Here is a 24,183-nt window from a genome sequence, read left to right as displayed (position 1 = left end):
AGAATGTATGTGTGTGAAGATTTCTCAATAAAAATATTTTTAAAACGCCAGAAAAAAAATAAAAAACAAAACAAGAGTTTTTTGTTATTTACTCAGTTCACTCCAGCAAAATAATTAATAAAGGAGAGTCATAATTTTGTCCTTCAAACATTCCAAAGTTAAATAATCTAGGATGTACTTAAAACATTGAGTCCAAAACCCAGAAGGTAGACTCTGTTACTTTGAGAATGCAAAGGAAGGCATTTCTCAAGTCCTGAATGTCTTAGCCAAAATATTCCCTTATACAATTCCTGTCTTGAGTCTTTTTTATTTTAAGAACTTGAAATTGTATACACTCTATCTGACTGTCATTAATAGACCAGTTATACAATTCAACCATTAAGAAGTTAAAGACTTAAAAACATGACAAACACAAACAAAAACAGGGCAACGGTGGCTCGGTGGCAGGGTTCTCACCTACCATGCTGGAGACCCGGGTTCGATTCCTGAAGCCTGCCCATGCAAACAACAAAAACAGAACAGAACCCCAGAACTTCCCAAACTCCTTGCTTATAGACTTGCTCAAGCAACTTAATTTAAGCAGATGAGTTGACAGTCTGTTAGAATTTTTTTCTTTCTTCCTTGTCCCCCATCAAATATTTCCGGTTCTCCCTCTTCCTTCTATTTCTTTCCTTTGTTTCCTTGGGGTTTGGTATAGTTTCTCTTTTCTTATCTGGGACTGTGAGAGAAGGGTTGCATTGTAAAGGCACGATGTCTCCCTTCAAACAGCAAATGAGACAAAGTGGCCAAGGCAAAGAATTCATTTTCCTTTCTTCCTGTAACTATTTTCTGTCAACCAGCATGGGTTAAGGCAAGAAATGTCTTAATTTACATAAGGTGGTTGTTTAAAGACAATTTGAGACCCTACAATCTTTTTTGAAAAAGATTTCCATATTCTTGGCACTGTAGTAGCACTAACAGTATAGAAAATACCTGTATAGTTTTGATCGAAGCCTTGAGTGAAAACATAACGGCAACTTCCCATGGAGGGAAGGGAAGGAGCTTTGGTTGCTTCTAAGCACAAATGTAGCAACTAACTAACTACTGAAGAATGTTCTTATAAGGTAATCAGGCCCTTATAGTCATTTCTTGGCATGTTTGCCTTGGAATTCTAATCACTAAAAATAGTTCAGATTCGAAGAGAAAAAGTTTTATGCTTGCAAAGACCACAACTGGAAACACTTATTGCAAAGAAAGCAAAATTACTGCAAGATATATTTGTAGTACATGAAAGAAATGTATAGGTGAGTAGTTGCGGTGTTCTTTTTATATTGGTCTTGAGATGCAGTTGTTTTAGGAGCATTTAACCAGGTTGACTTTGAAGGCATCCGGTCCTCGTGTGGAGGGTTGATCTTGGCAAATAGGGAAGAATCAATGTACAATCCTGCTCTTTGTTATAGGTTTTGTGCCCAAGAGCAAATGAGATGAAAAATTGATTTCCAGATTTCCAAGACCAACTCTAGTTGATGAGAGGATATAAAACTGCTGACTCAACAGCCTACTTTAGGGAAATAGGACAATTACTCTGTCCTTGTTTAACTGTAGGTTTAGATGGCATGCTGAGGGAGAATGTGCCAGCATCAACAGATTTGAACGTATTTCTTCACATACTTAAATTCATTCAGGTTAATGTGCATTGTGCCAGATTCTCAGTACACAAATTACCTCTAGCATTTCAGTAGGTTGGACACTTCGGTGCAGAGGGGTGTGTGTGTGTGTGTGTGTATGTGTGTGCTTAGTGGTTAACGGGAGTGTGTGGTGGGTGGGAATAAGTCATTTGCTTTCAATTCAAAAGTTTGAAGTCCATTGCTTAAATAAGTACACATAGTCCATTCTTTAAAAAAAAGATCACTATTTTAAATGGAAAATTCTGCAAAACAATTGAAAGTAGGACATCATGACCCAAACTCCATTTAAAATCACATTTAATGTGTATATAGGTCTCTTATAAACAAGCAAATGTCTTTATCTTCCAACTTTCCTATTCAATTATCAAAGCACTGAACTAATCTCAAGAAACAAGTATAAATCATCTTGCATAGTGCCTGATGTGTGGTATATGTTTTGCAAATATGAGCTACTACCTTTTCCTTTCTCTGGGCTTCTTTTAGACTTTTAATTAAAAAAAAATCCAAACTACACAATTTAAGTTTATAATTATTATATAATAGTATTGGAAAAATGCTAATTGCATTAAAATTTAAATCAGAAAAATATGTAACCAAAAAAACCCCAAGAAGTCATTCCCATTGGCTGTACAAGCTTGCAATATAAAAGAAAAGAAAAGATATTTTAATGGTACTGCACTGCAAAAACAATGGAGTAAGCAAAGAAAGAAGACCCTGGGTTTGAGAAACAGAGAAGGCAATATGGGGCAGAGGAGAAGGGAGTTCCTAGGATGCAGCAGGCCTAGACATTACCAATCCCGGTGGAAGCTGGAGAGTAGGGACTCCTGGAGGGATGTCTCTGAGAAGATTAAAATGAACTGCTGGATTACTTAGTGTGTTTAAATGTATCTTCTTTCAGAGAGTTTTGGGAGTAACAGAAATTAAGCAAAAGAAATACGAGGCAATTATTGACAGAGAAAACAAAGCACTGTACCAGGAAAAAAAGGTACTTATAGAATACTATAGCTTATCTAAATAATATTCACAAAAGGACAATAATGTAAATATTGAATAATGATTTAATGAAGATTATATTATAACCATATAGGACGATGAAAGAGATATGTCAGCAGGGGAGAAGTGAATAAAGATCAAGTTCCCATCTTCTATAGTTTAAAATCAAATGAAATTTAAAATGGAATTAAAATAACAAGAACATTATTTAGAAATGAAGATATTAATAAACAAAGAAACAGCAAAACAGCAAAAAAGCAGATATCACTGGTGGGGGCATTTGAGGCTGGGGCCCTATATTAGTCTTTGTTTCAACTACATAGGTTTATTAATTAGGCAAAACTTAAAATTAAGGCAAAAAATTTAACCACATTCATTTGAAAAAAATGAAATGAGGGATTATTTACAATGGTAAAACCCCCAGAAGTATTTTTTTTAATTTGGGTTTTTTTTTTTGCAGGTGGTAGCCCACAAGTACTTTTATTCTAACCAAAGAGATTTTTTGTTGTTGTTGTTCCTTAGTTCTAAAAGTAAAAAGACTTCAATATGATTTAGCTAATTAATAAACATATCTATCTGCAATGAGACAGGACAGGTAAAGTTCCTAGGACAGTGCCTATGCAAAGTGATTGGGAAAAATTGTACTAGGAATGGCAAGGTGTTTCAGGAAAAAATTTAACAAAGATGAAAATAGTGTTGATGAAGAAACAATCATGCTTATGCTTCTGTCAGACTTAACTGTTCCTATTTCCCCAAATGTGTCATGTTTTCTGACCCATTGTTTTTTCATCTACATGTATGAACCAATCATATTTAGTTCCACCACTCCTGATGTTACCTTAGAAGTAAGAAGACACTATCATCTTCACCCACTGGCATGGGCTGTCTATCCTTGGTAGGATTTTTCATAATTCTCAAAATGACATATCCAGAGAAGATAATTTTTGAATTAAGTTTGGGTGGATCCCATCCCTCCTTCCTCCTCTTTTCTTTTTTCTCGCTCTGTCTTCCAGTCTAGTTTTGACTTCCTTATGGTTTGACAATGACTTAAAGGGCAGTGAGAATTTAGAATTAGAGCTATCCCAGAACTCCAGCAGACATGGTTATCCCAGGGTCTCATTGTATAGATTTTGTGGACAAGATTATAGATTTGCAGGTCGATTTCCTTCTCCCTGCTTTCTGGACTCAGAGACCCTCAACTTCATTTTCCCATTAAATTGTGTAGTTTGATTAGCTGGTTCCAGGAACAGGTGTTTGGAAGCAGGAGGAGCTGGAGAAACCAGCCCAACAAAGCTAGTCAAAGAACGGCAAGCCATTGACATGACTGAAGCAAAGCAAGTGTCTCTCCCTGAACGAAAAATGGCAATGCTCAGTTCTCTCATTCATTCAGCCAATATTTATTGAGCACACTAGTGCTTGGCGCTGTTCTAGACCCAAGAAATACAAGCTGGGAATAGTGTGACATAATTCTGCTTAAATGTATCTTTTCAGACCTAACTCTGCAATTTAGGAAGAGTTCAGATGAATTTTCCACCTTCTAACCAAAATCCAACCTAGACTTCCTAATTGGCAGTATTTGACCAAAAGTTTCAGAGGAAAGAGACTTTCTCATGAAATTTGCAGGATTCCCAGCTTCTGATTTTTCAGGGAAACAAGAAATCTTCAACTACTGCAGGAATCAGTAGTAGTTTGCCCTCTTCAATGTGTTCTCCCTACCCTGGTACCTTTCAGATGAAGAACTAAATTCCATGAAAAAACCACAGCTACCCTATACTAGAAATCAGTTCCTAATGATATTACACTTGCACAAATTGAAATGGGGTTAAAAGCTCAGATTGTGGATTCTTAGATTTCTTGCTAAGCTGGAAGCTTTTATGGGGCTCATTTTAAAATGAGAGGCAGAGTTTAGACCCCTTTGTTGCTTAAGAGACTGAGCAAATTAGCAAGTCCAAGGCAAATCTTTTTTTGATTACTGAACTATTACAAATGCCTCCTGGCCAAAGAATAACCTCTCTTCAGAGGGAAATGTTCAGCGGGACCTTTTGCTTAAATTCATAAAAGCTGTTAAAGCAAATCTCTCACATTTCCATTAAGTCAGTAAATTACTTCTAGGGGAAGAGGATAAAACGCCGGTGAAAAAATGGCTGGAGTATATTAATGATGGGAGGTGGGGCTGCAAAGGTGGAAGAATTGATGCTACATTTACGATGCAGAGAATTTCAGGCTTTTTCATGTGTTGGGCTAAATGTAAATGATGTCACCTTCTCCTCCCTGAGTGAGAGGCAAAGTTATCAGCCACGCGTTGTGTGGCTGACATTAAAATGACTACAAGGTTATTTCTTTCCATATCTATTCTCCTGGAAATTTTTTCAAGATTTTATTGTAGATGGAAAAAATGCATAATGCTACAGGAAACAAAGCCTTAGCTACATTCTTGCTACTGAATTATTGCTATTCTATCTCAATGCTGATTGAAATCCAAGACTTTGTATCCAAGCCTTAATGAAATGCTGGCAAATATCTTTCTGCCCCACTGCAAATGTAATCTTTCTATTGAACATTTTGTCCCAGTGAATTTCATCTGCCACAGCATTTTGCATTTGAATCAGAGAGGTCATTGCTTTCAAGAAGACCATGTGGTACTGGCTCTGTTCACTTTGGGGAGAAATTGATCCCTGAAGGTGTGGAAAGTACAGCAATGAGTCATTATAGATAATTAGCTCATCATTTCATCCAGATGATTAAAGACATAATACCACAGCCCAATTCTTGTTTTTTTTTTTAATTTCTATAAAAATGACTTACTAATTCCATGTCCAAAATGTTTCCCAAGTATACCGAATTATTATATTGTCTCGATGCACATTTTATGTTCCCATTACATTACTTAGGGAAATTCTTGCATGTCATAACAGTGGCCCCTAAAAGGGTCATATTTCTCTACATATTTCTCAGTTTTGTGTGAATGAAGGCATAGTCTACGCTGAAACTCAGGCTGAAATTCTAAGCTAAAATACTCTGTTCCTTATCTAACCCTCAGCAATTTCTGAGCCTTTGAACAGAGTTAATCATCAAGTGAAGTGCTAAATTGTACTCTTGTTTGCTAAGGTTGAGATAGCAGAAAAGGAGCATTTAGCCAGTGTCTTTTTTATTGATAAGAAGTAGTAACCAAACACATTTGCAAATACGTAGCCTAACAGATAATTTATTCCATATCTATAGGCAATAAAGTAAATCCATGATAGGAAATCCATATATGTGAATATATAAATATATGCATGGATTTAAAATAAATGTATGCTGAAATTGTTGCTTTTCATGCTGTGTCAATATCAAAAGACCGAGCATTTAACTGTTATATGGACATGGCATTTACAAGTAAAATTGCAAATCAACAAGGCCTAGAATAGTCTGTTTTAAATTCACCTAATTGAAATAGTGACAGCTTACTGTTCTATGCAACATGATCAATTAAATCAAAGATGAATAGAGCTACTAGAGAGATTTGCCTACATTAATATATCAAGAGACTGGGCTATTCCTGGACCATGCACCTGCACCTGCACCTGCACCACCACCTGCACCCCCACCCCCACCCCCACCCCCACCCCCACCCCCACCCCTCGCAGGAAAACATGATTGGGATACAAGCCACATGTAGCAGAACTTCAAGAATGTGAGCAGCAGATACATACTGCTTTAAGTGAAAAATAAGACCTCTTACAATTTTAGAGTAGTAATTTTACTGCTATCATAATCTGACTTTGTTATGATGCTATTTAGTATAGAGAAAGAGAGTAAAACTTTTGGAATTATAATTTAACAGACCAATAGAATTTCCTATAATTAGAAAATGTTATCATTTAAATATCTAAATGTACCTATTGACTTTTCTTTTTATCTTTTTTTCGCTTTTGTGTGCCTATTGACTTTTGCAATGTATGTAAAATATCAGCATTGTGCAAACACTTGGAGTCAGCAATTCCACTAGTCTGAAATTACACTAAGAAAATGAGTTCAATAAGAAGTATAAAAGAATTTAGTTACAATTATCATAGTGCTATTAGTTATAACAACAAAATTTCTGAAAAAAAATCTAAGCATCCCACACTAATCGTTTGGTTGTACACATTATTTATAATATAGAACATATAGATTGTATATAATGGAATACTATGTAGCTATAAAAATGATGTTTGGGATGTATAATTGCAGAAATGCATGCACTGATAGGGAAATATATTTACAACGTTATGCTGAATTTTTAAAAAAGCCTAGGATTGCGGGAAGATGGCAGAGTAGGAAATTTCAGGAATCAGTCCATTCACCAGAAGAACTAATTGATAGGCAGGAACTGTCTGAAACAACTATTGCAAAACTCCGGAGTCCAGTATAACACTGTGGAGCATCCAGGGAAGAGTGAGAGGAAGGGGCTGGTAAACTGTGGTAAATACCACTGCATTGCACTCCACAAGACAGAAATTGTCACCTAACCTCACAGCAGGCAGCAGTAAGTTACTGGCACAGCTTGCTGGTACCAAGGTGGGACATAAAAACCATTTCCCCAAGATCCAGGGGCATACAGTCCAAGCACTGATCACTGTTCTTGTTAGCTATTTCGGATTGCTGGAGGTCTGGTTCTGAGGGCAGCTATTGTTCCAACCCACTGTGGACAAAGGTGGTAGAGGAGGCTAAAGATGGTAAACTTCCTCAGAACTGCACAGGACAGCTAAAGCGCTGCGTTTGCTGAGAAGATGCTGAAGAAAGCACAACTTTGGGAAGCCATAGAAAAAGCTCCTGGTGCCCTTTCTAGACTCTTCCTCATCCCTTTCTAGGGCAATTTGGAGCCACAGGCACTCCTTTTGTGGGTCCCTGGCTTGTGCCAGCTGTGAAAAACTGACTTTGGGAATGGATATGCCCCCTTCCAGAATTTGCCTTCCAGCCAAAAACAGCTTGACATAGGGAAAGCAGAGTGAGAAATCACTGAGTCAGATGGCATGAGGCAAAGGCTTACCTGCTTTAAGACCTGCAGAGGAACACCCAGGAGAAGGAGGGGGCCTGCTTCCTGGGGAGTAGAGGGAGCATTGAAATATCTTAAACAGGGGAACTCCTAAGGCCACTAGCAAGCACAAGCCCAGGACAAGACCCAGGACCAAAAAAAGACAGAGAGCACCCTGTCCGTTGCATTCACCCTGGACTGACCTTCCTGATAGGAGGGCTGAACTCTGAAAGAAAGCACTAGCTCATACAAAGCCGACCTGGAAAGACTATGAAAGATGTTATTTGTTCAGGTTTGTTTGGTTTTGTTTGCTCCTCACACTCAAAAAAATCTCGGTCATACTACTAGCTAGGTACAAACTCAAGAACAGACAACTCAGGGACTAAATCCCAAATTTAACATTTTAAAATATTAAAATATACAGTATGTAAAAATATATATATACAGTATGCAACAAAGATTTTAAGACAAACAAAGAAACAGGTCATTATGGCCCATCCAAAGGAAGAGAATAAAAACCTAGAAAACATCAATGAAGAAGACCAGAGTATGGACATATCAGACAAAGATGTTTTAAAAGATGATCTTTAGTATGCTCAGAGAGAGGAAGTAAAATACAGATATCCCCAGTAAAGTAGAGGATATCAGCAAAACAATGAATGAACAATATAAGAATCTCAGTAAGCAGATAGAAGACATAAAAAGGAGCCAAAGAGAACTATTGGAGTTGAAGACCACAATAACTGAAATGAAAAACTCCCAGGAGGGGTTCAACAGCAGACTGGAGATGGCAGAAGAATCAATGAACTTGAAGACAAGACCTGCCTGATTGAAATTAATTGGGCTGAGCAGCAGCAAGAAACAAAGTATTACAAAAAGTGAAAATAGCCTAATAGACCTGTGGGACGCCATCAAACATACTAATATACATACTGTGAGTCTTAGAAGGAGAATAAAATGAGAACGGGGCAGAAGAAATATTTAAAGAAATAATAACAGAAAACTTCCCAAACAGCAAAAGACATGAGTTTGCACAGCCAAGAAACCAGAAGAATACCAAACATGAATAAACGTGAAGAGAAACACAACTTGCCTAATACTGGTCGAACTATCAAATGCAAAGGACAAGGAGGGAATTCTGAAAAATGAAAGAGAAAAGCAACATATTATGTACAAGTGAGTTATCAATTGGATTAAGTACCAATTTGTAATCAGAAATCATGGAGGCAGGAAGGCAGTGAGTTGAAATACTTAATGTACTGAGAGAAAACAATTGCCAACAAAATTTTATGTATGGTGAGACTTTCAAATATGAGGGAAAGATTAAGACATTCCCAGAGAAACAAAAGCTGAGGGAGTTTGTTATCACTTGAACTTTCCTACAAACAACACTAAATAGAGTCCTTCAGAATGAAAGGAAAGGACACCAGACAGTGCTTCAAAGCAGCATAAAGAAATAAAGACTTCTGGTAGACATAATCATATAGGTAAATATAAATGTCAGTACTATTTGGTATTTCTTAAAAGTACTAAAATGAAAATGCATAAACAGTAATATAAATCTATAGTTTACTATATAAAACATACAAAGATATAATTTGTAAGAAGTAGAAAAAAAAGGTGGGGAAATGAAGGGATATAGAACCGCTGGATGTGTATGGTATAGAAGTCAGGTTGGTATCTAATCAAATACGATTGTTATATATTTAGGATGTTAAATTTTAACCCCATGATAACCACAAAGAAAATAAATGAAAAATATATCCAGAAAGAAAGTGGAAGGGATTCAATATGGTACAATACAAAAAATCAAATAAATATGAAAGTAGGCTTTAATGGAAGAATTGAAGGTCAAAAAAGGTACAAAACTTACAAAGGCTAAATAACAAAATGACAGAAGGATGTCCAGCATTATAAGTAGTTACTTTAAATCTAAATAGATTAAACTTTCCAGTGAGAAGGCAGAGATTGGCAGAATGGATGAAAAAGCATGACTAAACTATATGCTGTTTACAAGAGATACACCTTAAATTCAAAGACATAAGTAGGTTAAAAGTGAAAAGATGGGTGCCTGCCTATGCAAAAAAAAAAAAAAAAAAAGTGAAAAGATGGGAAAAAATATATACCATGCAAGTAATAACCAAAAGAAAGCTAGGATAGCTATGTTAATATCAGATAGAGTTGGAATAAAAAACAGTTATGAGGGACAAAGATAGTCATTACGTACTGAAAAAGGGGTCAATTAAATAGGAAGACAATTTTAAATATGTATGCACCTAAGAGCAGAGCCCCAAACTATATGAAGCACATATTGATAGTTTTGAAGGGAGAGATGGCTCTACATTAATAGTAGGAGATTTTAATATACCATTTTCAATAATGGATAGAACATCTAGGTAAAAGATCAATAAAGAAATACAAGACTTGAGTGATACTATATACCAACTAGACCTAACAGAGATATATAGAACACTTCATTCAAGAACAACAGAGTACACATTTTATTCAACAGAACAGAACAGAATACACATTCTATACATATCCATGGGTCATTCTCCAAGATAGATCATATTTTAGGTCACAAGTCTAAATGAATAAAAAAATATTGCAGTCATAAGAGTATCTTCTCCAAACACAATGAAATGAATCCAGAAATCAATAACAGAAGGAGAAATGAAAAACTGACATATATGTGGAAATTTAACAACATACTATTAAATATGCAATGGTTTAAAGAGAAAATCACAAGGGAAATTAGGAAATCTCTTGAGGTGAGTTAAAGGAAACACAGTATACCAAAACTAGTGGGAAGAAACAAAGGCAGTGCTCAAAGGGAAATTTATAGCTCTTAATGCTTACATTAAAAAATAACAAAGATCTCAAATCAGAGACCTTACCTTAAAAGTAAAAGATCTAGAAAAATAAGAATATACTAAACCAAGAGCAAACAGAATGAAGAAAATAACTCTGCTGATTCAAAAGTATTATGCACCCCATAAAAGCCATGTTTTAATCCTGATTCAACCTTGTGGCAGCAGCCATTTCTTTTAATCCTGATTCAATATTGTAGCATGGAAACTTTCGATTAGATTATCTCCACAGAGCTGTGGCACCCAATTGTGGGTGCAACGTTTTGATTAGATGGAGATGTGACTCCGCCCATTCAAGATGGGTCTTGATTAGTTTACTGAGTCCTTTAAAAGGGGAAAACATTTTGGAGAAACCTCAGAGCTGACAGAGAGAGAGTGTCAGAAACTTCAGAGCAGAGCTGAGGGACAGAGAACAGAGACATGGATGTTTGGAGATGCTTGGAGCCCACAGATGTCATGATGAGATGTTAAGCAAGCCAGAACCTAGAGAGAGCCAAGGGAAGACAAGATGGAAGCCAGCCCCAGAGAAGCAAGTGAGGAAAGCAGTAACAGAGGCTGAAAGCAACAGAGCCCAGGAGCAAGGGACCAGTAAATGCCAGCCATGTGACTTCCCAGCTGACAGAGGTGTTCCAGACCCATTAGCTTCCTTGAATTAAGGTTAACTTTGACCTGGATGCCTTAGTGTGGATATTTTTATAGGCTTAGAACTATAAACTTGCAACATTAAATTCCCTTTTTAAAAGCCATCCCATTTCTAGCATATTGCATTCTGATAGCTTAACAAATTTATATAATAATGAACATTAGAATGGAGATAAAGAAATAGAGAATAAAAAAACAGTATAGAGACTCAATAAAACAAGCAGTTGCTTTTTTGGGAAGATCAATAAAATTGACAAACCTTCCATTAGACTGTCAAAAAAGAGAGAGGACACAAATAACTAAAATTGGAAATGAAAAGGGGACATTAATACCAACACCTCAGAAATACAGATAAATAAAATAAAGAGGATAGGAGGATAATATGAACAATTATATGCCAACAAATTTGAAAGCCTACATAAAATGGATAAATCCTAGAATGCCTAGAGTGGACAGTGATGGTGATTAAATATACAACTATGAGAATGTTTTGCATGAGGGAGAACAAATAAGGTCAAGATTGCAAGGTATTACAAATGGGATGGTATACTGGGCGCAGGGGGTATACAGTGAATGCAAACTAGGGTCAACAGTAACGTAATATTGTAATATGCTTCCATTGAGCATAACTAAGGCAATATGTCAAAACTAAATGTCAGCAAGTGCGGGATACAGGGGATGGGTATGAGATTCTTTGTGGAGGAAAAGAAAATGTCTTCATATAGATTATGGTGGTGAAGGCATGGCTATGTGTTTATACCTGGAACCATTGTATGATGTGCAAATAAAACTGTTTAAAAATGAAAAGAAAAAACAAAACAGCAACAACACAGGAGCAGCTAAAAGAATCAAATATCTAGGGGTAAATCTAACTAAGGAGGAAAATTACTTGAACACAGAAAACTTCAAAATATTGCTAAAAGAAATCAAAGAAGGATTAAATAAATGGAAGGATATTCCATGTTCGTGTTTTGGAAGACTAAATATTGTTAAGATGTCAATTCTACCAAAATAATTTTGGATTCAGTCCCAATCAAAATTCCAACAGCCTTTTCTTTACAAAAATTGAAAAGCCAATCATCACATTTATTTGGAAGGGTAAAGAGCCTCAAATAGCCAAGAACATCTTGGAAATGAAGATTGAAGTGGAGGACTCACACTTCCTAATCTTAACAGTACAAAGCCACAGTAATCAAAACATGGTACTGGCAGAAGGATAGACATATAGACCAATGAATTCGAATTGAGAGTTTATAAATCAACCCTCACATTTATGGCCAACTGATTTTGTTTCTTTTAAAATAGATTTTATTCAATAACCCAGGATAATAACAACAAAAGCTTTACACAGTAATTCCAAATAGTGAAAAGCAATTTCCTTTTTTTAAAAAAAAATATCAAATGGTTCATGTTATGTTTTATACACCGGAATGATTTATTTTATGTAGAAGTCTGTTGCAACATTAGCCTATAAAATTTAAAACCATTCTTAATATGTCTCAAAGGCAGAGTGAAATTCATAATGATGTTCTTTCATATTAACCAGATGATAAAGCATAAAAAACTTAGGACCATGATATCAATCCAAAATAAATTTTACAGAACAAGCACTTTGAAATCAGCTACTAAGTGGAACTTCCACAGTTAATGTTGCTTGTACATATCTTATTTCATCAAAGGCTACCAGCCAATGAAACCAACGTTCTCTTGATGCAGAAGCACAAACACATTTATGTTCCAAATTCTGTGTTCTGGTTGTAATATATGCAAGACAGACCCTAAATTAGACTAATCTTCTGAGAGAAAATAAAGAAAAGCAAAAAACAGCTAGAAATAAATGCATTTACAAGCATGTAAATAAGGCCTTTAAAATGTGAAATCTGGACCATTTCTCTCCAGTCCTTGGGGAATCCAAAGGGGGAAAGACATACTTGAAACAATAAAGACAGGAACAAAACAAAACAAGAACAACAGCAGGAAGAAAGGAGGGAGGGAGAGAGGAAGGAAGGAAGGAAGGAAGGAAGGAAGGAAGGAAGGAAGGAAGGACGGACGGAAGGAAGGAAGGAAGGAAGGAAGGAAGGAAGGAAGGAAGGAAGGAAGGAAGGAAGGGAAAGAGAAAAGTAGTAAATACGAGGAGAATCAAAGAAGAGAAAACATATGCTGGGAAAAAAAGTCAGTAATCTCGTACCAAAACTAACAGAACGTAATAGCAAAAATCAAGACCCTTACTCAAATCAAGACTGCTTAAGCAGGTGTAAAAACTTGAAAGAAATATAATCTGTTAAATTTAAAATATTAAAAAAAAATTCCGTATGTATTGTGAGTCATTGATTGTACATCATGTATTTATGGAATGTTTGTATGTTAAGAATGTTTGTATGTTAAGTTTTATCAATAAAAATATTTAAAAAATCATCAGTATGAATTTCACAAAGAAAGGCGTTCATTTTATATATTTTAAAACATATAAATGTTCTAGAGCGCTGACTGTGGAGAATCTCTGCCGGTTCCCTGGGCCCCTTGGCAGGACCGCGGAGGCAGGCGCGGTTGCTGCGTGTGCGCGGGTCCAGCCGTTTGACACGAGAAAAGAAGCTCTTGGAGAAGATAACCCAGGCACACTGGAAAACTGATAATAATACTGTTTATCAAGTTGATGGGAGTAAATCCTTCAATTTTGATTGCGTCTTTCATAGCAATGAGACTAATAAAAATGTGTATGAATTAATAGTGGTACCAATCATAGATTCTGCCATACAAGGCTACAAAAACTGGTACTCTATTTGCCTATGGGCAGACTTCTTCAGGAGAAACATACACTATGACGGGCTCAGAAAATTGTTCGGGAGTAATACCCAGGGCAATTCATGACGCATTTCAAAAAATTAAGGAGTTTCCTGAGAGGAAAGAATTTCTCTTACATGTGTCTTATATGGAAATCTACAATGCAACCATTACAGATTTACTCTGTGACACTCGAAAAATGAAACCTTTAATAATTCGTGAAGACTACAATAGGAATGTGTATGTGTCTGATCTCACAGAAGAAGTGGTTAACACATCAGAAATGGCTTTGTAGTGGATCACAAAGGGAGAAGAGACATTATGGAATAACAAAAATGAGTCGAAGAAGCAGTCATTCTCATCCCATTTTTAGGATGATTTTGGAAAGCCGAGAGAAGGATGAACCTTCTAATTGTGAAGGAGCTGCCAAGGTATCCCATTTGGTGCATGGTTGGGGAATCGAACCCGAGGCTGCCTCATGTCAGGCACGCATTCTACCACCGAACCATCCGTGCACTCAACAATTAAGTTTTAGTAAACTCAATAAGTTCCAGATTTTCACTTCTAAGAAAGGCTGGTTCTTTCTTGGCCTTAGGGCTACAGTTTCAGGATCAAACACAGTCTGTTTCATTTATTTTAGGTCTTCACTATTTTCCTAGAGAAGAAAGGATAATACACACATGACAAAAGGGATTTGGTGAAATCTTGTTTTCTTAGAGTTAGAAAAGACTTCAGAGAATATGAACATAGATATATCATTTCAAATTAATCAAAAAGGGTGAAATATGCTAATTGCCAAATACATCTTTAGGTTAAATGAAAAGAAATTATATTTTCTATAATAAAAATATAAATTTTTCTCCAAATTTTAAAAGCAATGTATGGAAGTTCCATAATTTAAGAACTGTTATTGTTTAATAAAGGGTAACACAATCGTTCAACTAGGCTTTTCAAATTCTCTATGTATTTTGAGTTACTCTCTCCAACTTATGACAGGCAAGTAGTTTATAGTTAATATCAAGGATATTAAATTACAAATTGGAAAAGAAAAGGGGAAACAATCCACTAGGAAAATAGAGAAAAGATATGACCAGGCAATCCACAGAAGAGAAAATGTGAATGACAGATAGATACATACATGAAAAGATCCATACCTCATTTTTAGAGAGAGGTATATTAATGCAGCCATATATTCTTGGCAAAAATTAACATGTGAATCAGTGAATGATTAAATGAATTGAGTGAATAAGGAGAAGGAAATAACAATTTAGAAAAGTAGATAATTCTGCCTGCCATTCTCTCAGTGAGCACTCCAGGAATGTATAGAAGTGTTTCCTTCCCAGGGCCTCAGAACTGTGTGATGGGAAAGAGGGATTCCTTTTGAAAAAGAATCATTTTTCATAAATAGAAAGTAATAACAACAATGGTGAAAAACTCAAATGGAAACAAAAAATAAAAATTAATATGCCAAGATCTATTTTATAGCAATTAAAATTATCTTGAGTTAGAAGTTTCTGAAATAGTCCCCAAACTATTAAAATAGTTACTTATATTATTAGAATACATAAATAGTTTAGAAAAAATAAAAGAATCAAAATTAAAATTAAAAATTAGTCAATGATTTTTCTTCTGTAAAGTGGCAATGATGCCAACAGTCCCTCTCTCATAGCACTGATAGGAAAGAAATACTATATTGTAAAGTGACTATTAGTGGTCCTGGCACATAGGAGGCCCAATATATTCTACTGGCTATGATAATGAAGATGGTGTACTGCAAATGCAAATGTCAACATGATTACAAAACAAAATAAACCCAATTTTTACTATTGGAAAAAAATGTTCTAATCTGTCAGATACATATTTGTTGCTATCCTGTAAATTTACAAATATATAAAGCTCTCTGGTGTAATACTTTCATTTGTAGCAGAAGAAGCACACCTTTTTTTCTGGGCATACAAGCGATACTGAGAATCAGTAAAAATATATTTCACATCGTATAGCTAGCTATTACAACATGTTTTTGAAGAAATACAATCACTGGACATACTGTGTAGTTTTTCTGCAAAAACCTTAGAATAACTACAGAATATTCATAAGTAAAAGGATTCAAAGAATGTCATACTGTTATTCTTCTGCCATTTTATCACTTATTTGACAGTGATGCCTGAGCCTTACCCTTGTTACAATAGTGCTCCTTCAATAAGAGCACAAAATAATCAGACATAGGCTGATTTAGTCTGTTCATAGTTTTGGTTTTAGATATTTGGTTGAGATTAACAAATAAGAACCCCTAAACTGAACTTCTAGCATGTATTATTTTGCAACAAGAAGCAGTCAGTTGTCTTCTATCCTCACTAAAGACAGATTGAGAGTCTGAATTATAGCCTGAGAAAACTTGATTGCCATTGCAAAGAGCTAGTTACTTTGTATTGATTACCTATGCTTCTTCTGAGTTAAAAGTCTATTCTTTGTGAAGCACTTTTTAAAAATTAAACATCAGTTTAAAAATTAAACATTTTACATGCTTTTTTCCTACTAAGTGTTTATAAATTTAAGAATTAGCATTGCCTACCCGAATTTATGGATGAAAGAACTGATATTTAAAGATTCTAATTCTTTTTCAAATCTACATAGAATAAGTTAAATGGTAGAATCTGTCTGATTTCAAAGCCTTGCTCTTAATACTGCTTTTATATCATTTGGGATGTTTTTGTTGCAAGTAACAGGAAACTCAAGTTGCCTTAAACAAAGAAAATGTCTTAACTCACTTAACAAGGTGTCCAAAGGTAAGGTGGGCTCCAGCGCAGTACGTCAGGGCCTTGGATCATTTCTCAGGGATTCTCTTGGCTCTGTCTGCCTCTTTGCCTTGGCTTTATTCTCAAGCTTATAGCAAGATGGCTTATCAGTCTGGGCATCATATCAAGACACAACAACATCTAGAGGAAGAAAAGAGCGCATACCTTTATTTTTGTTTAAAGAGTGAGGAGACCTTTCCTGGAAGCCACCCCAGAAGACTTTCCCCATATCTGTCTTATTAGAATGTGGTCATATATACTTTCTCACACCATTTACTGATAACAGAAATAGGATAACTGCAATTGGGTTGGAGTAAGGGTAACTTAAGGATAAAAAGAGAGAGAGGGAAAATAATATATAGATTTGGCAAATACAAACCAAAGGATAATAAGATGGTAGGTTGAAGAAATGCCTTTACAGTAATAATTTTGAATGTTAATGAACTAAACTCACCAATTAAAAGATATAGGTTGCAGATTGCATCAAAAAATATGATCCACCTATATGCTGCTTATAAAAGACTCAAGGGTATAAATAGACTGAAAGTGAAAGGATGGAAAAAGATGTTCCATGCAAGCTGTTACCAAAAAAAAAGCAAAAGTAGCTATTATTTATATCAGATAAATTAGACTTTAAATGTAAAGGTGTCATAAGAGGTAAAAAGGACACTACATATTAATAAATGGGACAATCGATGAGGAAATAGCAATCATAAATATTTATGCTCCCAATCAAGGAGCCCCAAAGTACATGAGGCAAAACTGAAAGGAGCAATAGACGTTTCAACAATAGTAGTGGAAGACTCCAGCATACCACACTCCTCTATAGATAGAACAACCAGACAGAAGATCAATAAGGAGTAAAGAACCTAAACAATGTGATAAAGGAATTAGACCTACCAGACATATATAGGTCATTACAAACTCAAACACCAAGATATACATTCTTCTCTAGTGCTCATGGAACATTCTCCAGGATAAATCGTTGCTGGGGCACAAAACAGGTCTTAATAAATCTAAAAAGACTGAAATTATTCAAAGCACTTTCTCTGACCACAATGGAATGAAGCTGGAAATCAATAACTACCAAAGAACCACAACTTTCACAAATATGTGGAGATTAAATAACATACTCTTAAACTATCATTGACTCAAAGAAGAAATTGTAAGAGAAAAGAAAATATCTGGAAATGAAAGAAAATGAGGATACAACATATCAAAACTTATGGAATGCAGCAAAGGCAGTTATGAGAGGGAAATTTATTGCTCTAAATGCCTATATTAAAAAAGAAGAAACAGCAAAAATCAAGGACTTACCTGCTCACCTGGAGGAACGAGAGAAAGAATAGCAAACTAACCCCAAAGCAAACAGAAGAAGAGAAAAAACAAAATTTAAGCAGAAATAAATGAATTGGAGAACAAAAACATTAAAAGGAATCAATAAAACCAAAAGTTGGTTCTTTGAGAAATTCAATAAAATTGATTGATCTCTGGCAGGCTGACAAATAAAAAAAGAGAGAGGATTCAAATAAATAAAACCAGAAATGCGAGGGGGGCTGTTACCATGGAACATGAAAAAATAAAAAATGTCATGTGAGGATACTAGGAATAACTATATGCCAATGAACTAGACAATCAGATGAAATGAACAAATTCCTAGAAACACACAAACAATCTATACTGACTCAAGAATAGAAGAAGACCTTAACAAATCAATCAGTCATCAAAAATCTTCCTACGAAGAAAAGCCTAGAGACAGATGGGTTCACAATGTTTGCAAAACATTACAAAAAGACCTAACACCAATCCTGCTCAAACGCTTCCAAAAACTTCAGGAAAAAGGAACACTACCTAACTAATTTTATGAAGCTAACATTGCTCTCATACCAAAACTGGATAAAGTTGTTATAAGAAAGGAAAACTATAGGCAATACCAATCAAAATTCCAACAACCCATTTTGAGGGCCTGGAAAACCGACCTATCCAATTTATTTGGAGGGGAAAGTGACCTCAAATAGCCTAAAATATCCTAAAAAAGAACAGTGAAGCAGGAGGACTAACACTTCTTGATTTTAAAGCTTATTTTAAAGCCACAGTGGTCAAAACAGCATGGTACCAGCATAAAGATGGACATATTGATCAATAGAATAGAACTGAAAGTGCAGAAATGGATTACCAAATCTATGGTCAATTGATCTTTGACAAGGCCCCCAAATCCACTGAACTGGGACAGAATAGTGTTTTCAATAAATGGTCCTGGGTGTATTGGATATCAATAACCAAAAGAATGAAAGAGGACCCCTACCTTACACCCTATACAAAAATTAACTCGAAGTGGATCGAAGACCTAAATATAAGAATCAATACCTAAAACTCCTAAAAGAAAATACAGGGAAACATCTTTAAGACCTAGTAATAGGAGGTAGCTTCTTAAACTTTACACACAAAGCATAAGTAAGATAAATAGAAACTCCTCAAAGTCAAGTGGGTTTGTGCCTTAAAGGTCTTTGTCAAAAAAGTGAAGAGGCAGCCATCTCAATAGGAGAAAATGTTTGGAAACCACGTATCGGATAAGTGTTTAATATCCAGTATATATAAAGAAATCATACAACTCAGCAACAACAACCCAAATAAAAATGGGCAAAAGATATGAATAGACATTTTTCTGAAGAGCAAATACAGATGGCTAAAAAACACATGAAGAGATGTTCATCTTCATTAGCTATAAGGGAAATGCAAATCTAAACTACAATGAGATATCATCTCTCACCTATAAGGATGGCTGCTATTAAACAAACAGAAAACTACAAATGTTGGAAAGAATGTGGAGAAATTGGAACACTTATTCACTGATGATACAACTATTGTGGAATACAGTTTGGCAGGTCCTCGGAAAACTAAACATTGAGTTGCCCTAATACCCAGCAATACCACTACTCGGTATATACCCAGAAGAGCTGAAAGCAGTGACACGAACAGACATTTTCACACTGATGTTCATAGCAGTATTATTTACAATTGCAAAAAGGTGGAAACAATCCAGGTGCCCATCAACAGATGAGTGGATAAACAAAATGTAGTATATACATACAATGGAATATTATGCAGCAGTAAGACGAAATGAGGTCTTGAAGCATATGACAACATGGATAAACCTTGAGGACATAATTCTGAATGAAATATGTCATACACAAAAGGATAGCTACTGTATGATTTCTCTAATATTGTCCTGGTGAAGGTGAACTCAGAGTCTTATAATGTAGAATACAGGGGACCTAGAGATACATAGAAGCTTGAGATAGGTGAATGGTTACCTAATGAAGTTGAACTAAAATGTATGGGAATGGATAGAAGTTGGTAGTTCATTAGTCGGTTATGAGTAATATTGCCTTACTGATGGTGAATATGATTGAACTATGTATCTCACTGATTAACACTATAAATAAAGTAAGTTTTTGCATGAACCACTTCAAAGGTGTGAATTCTCAACAAAGAGTCTATAATAGAGGGATATAGGGTGAAAACTACTATTGCATGCTATGGCCTATATTTAACAGGAAGACATCATCAGTAGCACAGCAATACTAGGGGTAAATAATTGGGTTGTGGGAGGGACAGGAGTTAAGGGGAATTTTGGATTTTCTCTTTGGTAAGGTTGTGTTTATCAGTTATTTTTCTCCTTGGAGCTATGAAAAGCATCTAAAATTGACAATGATAATGATTGTACAACTAAACGAGGACACTGTGAGCCATGGATTGTTTATTTTGAATATAATCCATGAAGCCTAATGGATTGAGGTGGCCAAACTGTACAATGACTGAGTAGGCAAAAGGCGAACTATGGTTTATACATATGATGGGATATCGTGTGGCTACAGAAAGGTATGAAGTTGTGAGGTAGGCAATGAGGTGAATGAACCTTGAGGACATTATGTTGTGCAAAATAAGCCAGAAACAAAAGGACAAATATTGTATGGTCTCTTTTAGAAAATACGTATAAGAAAATTGGGGCCTAGATTGTAAACTTTTATAGCAGTCATAATTATTTTCGAGCTTTAAGTGTTATTTCTAGAATCTGAGATGCTGTGCAATATGTGTGTACTTGGTATTTCTCTGAAACTCTGGGTACCTGTGTGACACCTAAGATTCAGAATTGGAGTTCTGCAGCTCTGAAATTCAGCACTGCTACATACATCTGTTAAAGAAACTGAAAAAAAGATCAGGCTTCTATTAGAGATATGAATGAAGCCAATCTGGTTGGGACTAAGGTAAATCAGAATACAGGGAAAAGGATGACAGTGTCTGTGTTTTAGAACTTTACTTACCGTATGAGACCAAAGGAAGAGAGCTTTATTTTGTCCAAAACCTAAATTTTCTGAAGCACACAGTCCAACTCACCCTGTTTGGGTATTTCATTTAAACAGCTCAAGCACCTTGAGCCCAGAAAAAACAAGGGCTTGACATTCTGTATAGCTTAACATAATACCTGGATACATTCCAGAGTATGTTGGGCAATAATTAAAATTTATTGGCAAAGCTCCTTGAGGGACTGGAAAAAAATATGGAAATATTCAACTTTCCCACCTGGGAAACCCCTGGTACTCTCTCAAATACTTGTAACTCCCAAGTTAATAGGCCAAGTGCTGACCTTAAGTCTTGCTCTTATAAATGTTATTTCTGTAGTGGAAAAGTTAAGCCTACTTATAATCATTCCTAAGAGTTACTTCAGAGAACCTCTTTTGTTGTTCAGATGTGGCCTCTCTCTGTCTCAACCCAGCTCAGCAAGGACAATCATTACCCTCGCCTCTGCATGGAACATGATGCCCAAGGAAGAGCCTGGTCCTAGCACCTTGGATTGACAACGCCTTCCTAACCAAAAAGGGGAAAAGAAACATAACAAAATAAGGTATTAGTGGCTTAAAAAGAGTTCAAATAGAGTTGAGAAGCTATTCCGGAGGTTACTTTTATGCAAGCTTCAGCTAGATATTCTAATTGCCATTGTTTGCCAAACTCCCAACTAACGTCATTCCCGTTAACCCTAAAGAACACTATCTGAGATCCTACAAAATTTGCACTTAGATAGTTCCTAGGCCAGATAAGTCCTGAAACCCAGAGGTGTCAGTCTCTCCAAGCACATCAACCAGTTCCATCTCCCTATCCTATACTTTTCAACATGAAAAAAGTTAGAATGGGCATAACCCAAATGTTCCTAAGCTTTGGGAGAAGGATCAAGGGAGAAAGAGGAATTACAAAAGCAGTTAGGATTTAACAAATGAGTATGACTACTAAACCATTATACTGATGTTTCTTTTTAGTCTCCAATGTCTTGGAACAGCTACAAGGAACAACCTGAAATTGTGTAACCATAACCCAAACTAAACTCTGAATCTGTTCCATAACTACCTGTTAAAATGTACTTTGAAATTTATTGCTTTTTTTTTTTGGTATGTATGTTCTATTTCACAATAAAAAAATGTTAAAAAAAGAGGAATTCCTTTTTTAACGTGCATCCTTCAAAGATTATTAATAAATACTGATTCAAAACTCCCCCCTCCAAAAAAATCTACTTGGACATGAGGGGCAAATTGGCATCTGGGGTTTCCACTTGGCTTCCCTCAAAGTTAATTCACAGATATTCATCATTTGAAAAACTGCAAGAAAAAAGAGAATATTTTTCAATGAGTTCTTTGACAATAAACTTTACAAAGCTGCTTTTAGATGCTTTTCCAATTTTCCAGAAATTCTGACCCTCAGAGTGGATGTAAATAAAATCTGGAGATGTAGACAAATGATTAATGTGAAACAATGCATCCAGCTTTAATTATAAAAGAAGTAGTGCCTACAACAAGTTTTTTGCTTTTTTAATAACCTTCAGGTCCAATAAAATTATTTAATGCTTAAATGTATATTGGCAAGAACAAAACCTATGTAGAATCTATGAGGTAATGTTGTTTTGGTAGTGTTGCATTTCACTGATACTCTAAAGGCAGTAAAAGTCTATTCTGTTAGCAAGGGTCTAGCCTGCTTTTGAATAGTTGATAAATTTCTGGAGTTACCATAAAGGAAGGGTCTGTAGCCTTGTGTTCTAGTTTGCTAGCTGCCAGAATGCAACATACCAGAGACAGATTGGCTTTTAATAAAAGGGGATTTATTTCATTAAAAAACATATAGTTCTTCAGAGGAAAGGCAGCCAACTTTCAACTGAGGTTCCTTCTTACATGGGAAGGCACAGGGTGATCTCTGCTGGCCTTCTCTCCAGGCCTCTGGGTTCCAACCACTCTCCTTGGGGTGATTCCTTTCTGCATCTCCAAAGGCCTGGACTGAGTTGCAAGTGCTGAGATGAGGTATGCTGAGCTGCTTTGACTGTGCTACATTGAGTGCTCACATTTAAGCACCAGTCAATTAAATCAAACATCATTCATTGTAGCAGGCACGCCTCCGAGCTGACTGCAGATGTAATCAGGAACAGATGAGGTTCACATGCTATTGGCTCATGTCCACAGCAATAGAACTAGGCATCTTCACCTGGCCAAGTTAACACCTGACTCTAACTACCACACCTTGGTCCCAGTCGTGGTATGGAACATTCCTTTCCTGTGGCACTCGGTACCCCAAAATATAGTCGGGTCTTACTGCACAACAGCAGGACTCAGTATGAGGAGAAAAATCCACAGGCTGTGCAGCTTCCAGGCTCTCAAACACAAGCCTCTGATCCAGGTGGGTGGAACATGGAGGCCCTGCAGATTCTGGTGCAAAAGGCCACTACAGGCCTTGCCCGCAACAAACAGAACCACAACGAGCTGGGGGTCACTTAGGCTGCAGCACCGCTTTATGTTTCCATCATTGGCAGTTGTTCTTCCAAGTCCCAACTCAGACATGTCACAGGGCTGCAATTTCTGGGAGCCGGAGGAGGGGAGTGTAAGACAGAAGAGATGGAGTAGAGGTGTCTCATTGGGTTCCCCAGTTCCTTGCTGCTATCGCTATAGGACTCATTATTGATACTGTTGGTTCTAGGTCAGTATTTTCTGAATTGACCTATACAGTAATTTGTGATTTAGACTGAGTTGCTGACCATGTATGATCACTGTTGTTATCTGTTTTATATTATAAACAATCATCACTGTTTCTTTTCTTTTCCAAGAATGTTGCTACAGTTAAGAAAGCAACTAAAATTAAAGCAATGTTTAAAACAAACATTGCATTGGCATAAAAAAAAGAAGCTAATGCAAGGTTTGGCTGAGGTTAGAAGTCAGAATTTGTCAATGTCATTGATAAAAGCCCACCTGCTCACACATTCTCCCTTTTGCCCATCAAAAAAAAAGTTATAAAAAATAGCTCTTAGCAAAGCTATAAACTGAGCCTTCAGTCTTGGGGTTTGTTCATATGAAACTTAACCCCACAAAGGATAGCTCAAGCCTACTTAAAATTAGGCCTAA

General features: G+C 36.1%; 1 long non-coding RNA gene across 1 annotated transcript; it reads left to right on the top strand.

Moving 5' to 3' along the window:
• Positions 1-1,152: 1,152 nt before the first annotated feature.
• On the top strand, positions 1,153-22,153 carry LOC143676376 (uncharacterized). The gene is made up of 3 exons (XR_013172045.1): positions 1,153-1,283; positions 21,498-21,653; positions 22,063-22,153. It is a non-coding gene; the product is annotated as an uncharacterized LOC143676376 (long non-coding RNA).
• The last annotated feature ends 2,030 nt before the right edge of the window (positions 22,154-24,183 follow it).

Source organism: Tamandua tetradactyla, chromosome 3 (assembly GCF_023851605.1).
Source record: "Tamandua tetradactyla isolate mTamTet1 chromosome 3, mTamTet1.pri, whole genome shotgun sequence".
In the NCBI taxonomy this organism is placed as follows: Eukaryota; Metazoa; Chordata; class Mammalia; order Pilosa; family Myrmecophagidae; genus Tamandua; species Tamandua tetradactyla.
This window is presented reverse-complemented; position numbering and strand designations above follow the sequence as displayed.